Source organism: Odocoileus virginianus, unplaced genomic scaffold, assembly GCF_023699985.2.
Source record: "Odocoileus virginianus isolate 20LAN1187 ecotype Illinois unplaced genomic scaffold, Ovbor_1.2 Unplaced_Contig_31, whole genome shotgun sequence".
Taxonomy (NCBI): domain Eukaryota; kingdom Metazoa; phylum Chordata; class Mammalia; order Artiodactyla; family Cervidae; genus Odocoileus; species Odocoileus virginianus.
In genome coordinates, this window is record NW_027224348.1 from 673228 (window position 1) to 679868 (window position 6641).

The following is a 6641-nucleotide window of genomic DNA, read 5'->3' on the forward strand; positions in this document are numbered from 1 at the left end:
GATTGGCAATCTTATTTCACATATGATAATACACATGTTTCAATGCTACTCTCTCAAATCATCCCACCCTTGCTTTCTCTCAGAGTCCAAAAGTCTGTTCTTTACATCTGTGTCTTTTTTGCTGTCTCACACATAGGGTCATCATTACCATCTTTCTAAATTCCATATATATGTGTTAGTATACTGTATTGGTGTTTTTCTTTCTGACTTACTTCACTCTGTATAATAGGCTCCAGTTTCATCTACCTCATTAGAACTGATTCAAATGCATTCTTTTTAATAGCTGAGTAATATTCCATTGTGTATATGTACCACAGCTTTCTTATCCATTCATCTGCCAATGGACATCTAGGTTGCTTCCATGTCCTAGCTATTGTAAACAGTGCTGTGATGAACATTGGGGTACACATGTCTCTTTCAATTCTGGTTTCCTTGGTGTGTATGCCCAGCAGTGGGATTGCTGGGTTGTATGGCAGTTCTATTTCCAGTTTTTTAAGGAATCTTTACACTGTTCTCCATAGTGGCTGCACTACTTTGCATTCCCACCAACAATTAAGAGCATTCCTTTTTCTCTACACCCTCTCCAGCATTTATTGTTTGTAGACTTTTTGATAGCAGTCATTCTGACCAGCATGAGATGGTACCTCATTGTAGTTTTGATTTGCATTTCTCTGATAATGAGTGATGTTGAGCATCTTTTCAAGTGATTGCTAGCCATCTTTGGAGAAATGGCTCTTTAGTTCTTTGCCCCATTTTTTGATTGGGTCATTTATTTTTCTGGTATTGAGCTGCATGAGCTGCTTGCATATTTTTGAGATTTTTGGTCAGTTGCTTCATTTGCTATTACTTCTCTCATTCTGAAGGCTGTCTTTACACCTTGTTTATGGATTCTTTGGTTGTGCAAAAGCTTTTAACTATAATCAGGTCCCATTTGTTTATTTTTACTTCTATTCCCAATATTCTGGGAGGTGGGTCATAGAGGATCCTGCTGTGATTTATGTCAGAGCGTGTTTTGCCTATGTTTTTCTATAGGAGTTTTAGTTTCTGGTCTTATATTTAGGTCTTTAATCCTTTTTGAGTTTATTTTTGTGTATGGTGTTAGAAAGTGTTCTAATTTCACTCTTTCGCAAGTGGTTGACCAGTTTTCCCACCACCACTTTTTAAAGAGATTGTCTTTTCTCCATTCTATATTCTTGCCTCCTTTGTCAAAGATAAGTCTTCCATTGGTGTGTGGATTTATATCTGGGCTTTCTATTTTGTTCCATTGATTCATATTTCTGTCTTTGTGCCAGTACCATACTGTCTTGATGACTGTAGCTTTGTAGTATAGTCTGAAGTCAGGTAGGTGGATTCCTCCAGTTCCATTCTTCTTTCTCAAGATTGCTTTGACTGTTCGAGGGTTATTTTTCTGTGTTACTGTACAAATTGTGAAATTATTTGTTCTAGTTCTGTGAAAAATACCGTTGGTAGCTTGACAGGGATGCCATCCAATCTATAGATTCCTTTGGGTAGTATACTCATTTTCACTATATTGATCCTGCCAATATATGAACATGGTATGTTTCTCCATCTATTTGATTTATTTCATCAGTGTTTTATAATTTTCTATATACAGGTCTTTTTTCCTTTAGGTAGATTTATTCCTGAGCATTTTATTCTTTTTGTTGCAATGGGGAATGGGATTGTTTCCTTAAATTTCTCTTTTTGTTTTCTCATTTTTAGTGTATAGGAATGCAAGGGATGTCTGTGTGTTAATTTTATATCCTGCAATTTTACTATATTCATTGATTATCTCTAGTAATTTTCTGAACAACTTCAGTTTCTATTTGATTAGATTAATAGAAATGTGCTTTTGGAGAGAATGTGTGGTAGACTATGACTGGACAATCCCATTTCAATATGACCAATGAACAGTAAAATAGAGAAGTTTTTAATCAATCAAATGTTTTTGTTGTTAAAAATTCATGATAATCCTTAGTTGAGACCATGATTTCAGATCAACTTCTTAAGTTGCAGCAACTGTTCTTTAAAATAGTATAAATATGTTTTTTAACAAGTTTCACTAGTTGTGTGTTAAGGACATGCAGAATAATATATCCTGAACTAGTGTGAGAATCTATAAGGGAGGTTTTTTGCTTAGATTATAATGAAAATAACAAAAATTAATTATGATAATGAAGAGGTTTCTATAATAAGTGTTAAAGAAATAGCTTCAACATATTTAGTATAAACTTTTTATTCTATAAAGGGCATTATCTTACACAAGTAACTATGTTTTTGATTCAAGGTTGATTGTTGAAAAATGCTGAGTTTGATATATTGTTTTACAAAACTATTTTCTTATCTAATTATTATGCATCTTGTGGAATTCCCTCCTATTGTTGTCCCATAAAGATAAATTTAGTAATTTGCAAGAAAGGAAAGAAAATTTCTGTCATTGCTTAAACCAGTACTTTTTCCCTCAAACTGTGTTTACTTTTGTAGTCTCAACAGTGAGGCAGGCACGTTTTTCATGTAAATGGCATGTGGTTAAGGAGAATTACTTTAACAGTTACTATCTTGTGTTGCCTCAACATATGTGGACTAATAGTGTATGTAGTATGTGATGTTGCTGATAAAGTGCAATCAACTGGAGTTTTTCAGCTAAATTTAAAGCTGACTTTCAGGGGCCATAGAGAGGTACAAAGTGAAAGAAAAATAAAAAAAATATTCTGTGTTAGTGTCAATCGACATAGATCTTGAAAAGGCAAATGCAGCAACACTAACTTTGAAGACAGAGTAGTTCACAGTCAGCTTAACTGGGAATTGTACTGTTTTATAAGTAAAAGATTTATTTCCCTGAAAAGGGGAAACTGGATAATCAAAAAAATAAAAATGGAAATCCCTTTCAAAGATATGATTTAAGTAACGGCACTTAAGCGATTTTTATAAAGTATTATTCACAGAATGCTTCACAGTGATTAAAAAAAAAAACACAGCTATGTACTCCTGTAATTTACATCTGGAAACACATTTTGTTAAATGACACAAAGTTGTATGAATTAAATATAAAAGGTATATTAAATCATCAAGATACCTGATGTTTACATTGTGAGTGCTTCATACATATTTATGAAGTGAGTAGATAAATTTTTTTCAGATGTTTTTCAATATATGTATACAAATTATTTCATATTTCACTTTCATCTGGGTATTCCAGTGGCATAAGTTTAGTGATCAATGTTTATCCCCTTAGAAAGCAGTATTACACTGAGAATAAAATGTGTATAAACTCCCTAAATTTTTGTTCTCTTTCTTTGCCCTCAATTATGATATTATTAAAGCATTTTTTAAATTCCTAGTCCTACTTCCTCCCTTTTTCTCTGATTTTTTTCTTTGTGCTTCTCCTTCTTCTATGTTTCTACATCCTGTTTCAGAGTATTATATCACCTCTCACACTGTATTTTATTTTATTTTTTTTGTTGTTATTTTATTGCTTGTATTTTTTACCAAATTGTTGCCTGAGGAAAGAGTCTGTGGCTTGTTCACCTATACCCCCATTACTTTTAACATAGATGAGTGAGCTGATCAATGAAATCTTAATTTCTGAAAAAGCAAGTGGAAAGTATAAAGATACATTTTTAAATTAAAAAATCACAAACACTTTTAATAAAGTTAATGCATGTTTTAAAAAGTATACAGTTAAAGAGATTTGTGTTTCTTGAGACTCTTAGATGTGCTAAGATATTTTTGGTATATCCATCCATTTAATCTTCACACACACACACATGCACTTCTTGTAAAATATATCTTTATACTTATTTTGAAGATATGTAAATTGAGGATTAGAAAATTCAAGTAATTTTCCCAGTCATCTAGCTACTGAATAATAGATCTGGAACTGGAATCCATGTTTTTCAGACTTCAAAGACTCACACTCTTTCTATAGTGCAATACTCACTTTGCTAAGAAAGAACGTCTCAATTTTGCAAGATTTTAGAAATCATTAAAAACACTTGATTTTTACTGAATTAGATTGCATGCCTCAGTCTCATTTGGGATCCAGGATGGAGGATATTTATCCCCCAGAACAGATGGCCCTCCCCAGGTAACCCCAAGGACTCAAATCTCACTCTGAAAACTGAAATTTATGAAGAATTGAAGATCCAGAAAAGCCATATGGGCAAAACTTCCAGACTTTGCTTTTCCTAGGAAATGGGCAATTATTTCATCCACAGGCACACAAACCAAAACCAACCAAACAGCTCTATTCAAAGCTGAAACCTTTCATATCCACAGAGGAAAAATCAGCCACTGAAATGTTAAAGATAATGATTGACATAGCCCTGGAATATTGTTTTCTTCTGGCCATGCAGCAAAAATGTACATGAAAGAGAACAGAATATGTCACCCCAAAGTGGACCACTTTAGCATATTATTTTGAATTAAAGTTACTAAGGAAAAAGATGGTACAAGAAGGATGCTCACCTCCTTTGTCCCTCCAAATGCAGGAAACAAATCTCCCACAACGAAAGGTACCCTTTCTGTACCACGAGCTGAAAAGATTCCTTATCATCAGAGACAGGGAATTTGAGGCTGATGTCTGTGCAAATAAAGCTTATTACTACTTCACTAAGTTATTACCTCCAAGCCCCAATTTTTCGTCATGTCAATTCATCACAAACATTATTTCTTTATCTAAAAGTTCCACAAGCTATGCTTTGGTCACTTTGAGTCTCATACTGTTATGTATGAAATTGGGCTTCCCTGGTGGCTCAGTGGTAAAGAATTTGCCTGTCATGCAGGAGATGCAGGTTTGATCCCTGGAGAAGGTCACGGCAATCCACTCAAGTACTCTTGCCTGGAGAATTCTATGGACAGATGAGCTTGGTGGTCAATAGTTCATGGGGTCTCACAGAATCTGACATGACTGAAGCGACTAAGCAACAGGAGCAGCATGTATGAAATTAAAATTTTCATCCTGTTTTTTAAAAATCACTAATTATTGGGCTCAATCCTAGACCCACTGAATCAAAATCTTTAGGGGAGAAGACTGAATGGGAATCTGAGTTTTTTATTGAAATACCCAGGTTATTCGTGAGTTTAAGAAAATTCGTCACTTTAAGCATGTGTCAAATTGTTTTATATTTGCTTTCTAAGAGTTATAGATACCTTGACTCTCTAATTGCTTCACCTTACCAAGAATCTTTTCAGTTAAACTTTAAGTTTTGATTCTTAATCCTTGGGAATGAATAATATAAAGTTTTTGCAAAAGTGAACCAATTTCTACTTTCAGATCTGGAATGAACTTGAATTTGAAAATCATCTTACCAGTGCCCAAGCAGGAATAAGGAAAGGATTTCTAGTTTGGAAATTACCTTCCAAAAGAAATTATTATTTTTTTTCAAGTGGTTGACCAGTTTCCCAGCACCACTTGTTAAAGAGGTTGTCTTTTCTCCATTGTATATTCTTGCCTCCTTTGTCGAAGATAAGGTGTCCATAGGTACATGGATTTATCTCTGGGCTTTCTGTTCTGTTCCATTGATCTATATTTCTGTCTTTGTGCCAGTACCATACTGTCTTGATGACTGTGGCTTTGTAGTAGAGTCTGAAGTCAGGCAGGTTGATTCCTCCAGTTCCATTCTTCTTTCTCAAGATTTCTTTGGCTATTCAAGATTTTTTTTTGTATTTCCATAAAAATTGTGGAATCATTTGTTCTAGTTCTGTGAAAAATACCGTTGGTAGCTTGATAGGGAGTGTATTGAACCTATAGATTGCTTTGGGTAGTATATTCATTTTCACAATATTGATTCTTCCAATACATGAACATGGCATATTTCTACACTTATTTCTGTTCTCTTTGATTTCTTTCATCAGTGTTTTATAATTTTCTCTATAGAGGTCTCTTGTTTCTTTAGATAGATATATTCCTAAGTATTAAATTTCTTTCGTTGCAATGGTGAATTGGTATTGTTTCCTTAATTTCTCTTTCTGTTTTCTTATTGTTAGTGTATAGGAATGCAAGGGATTTCTGTGTGTTAATTTTATATCCTGCAACTTTACTATATTCACTGATTAGCTCTAGTAATTTTCTGGTAGAGTCTTTAGGGTTTTCTATGTAAAGGATCATGTCATCTGCAAACAGTGAGAGTTTTACTTCTTTTCCTATCTGGATTCCTTTTATTTCTTTTTCTGTTCTGATTGCTGTGGCCAACACTTCCAAAACTATGTTGAATAGTAGTGATGAGAGTGGGCACCCTTGTTTTCTTCCTGACTTTAGGGGAAATGCTTTCAATTTTTCACCATTGAGGATAATGTTTGCTGTGGGTTTGTCATATACAGCTTTTATTGTGTTGAGGTATGTTCCTTCTATTCCTCCTTGTAAAAAATGAATCTAGAACACTTTCTAACACCATACACAAAAATAAACTCAAAAATGGATTAAAGATCTAAATATAAGATCAGAAACTATAAAATTCCTAGAAGAGAACATAGGCAAAACACTCTACGACATAAATGACATCAGGATCCTCTATGACCCACCTCCCAGAATATTGGAAATAAAAGCAAAAATAAACAAATGGGACCTAATTAAACTTAAAAGCTTTTGCAAAACAAAGGAAACTATAAGCAAGGTGAAAAGACAGCCTTGAAAATGGAAG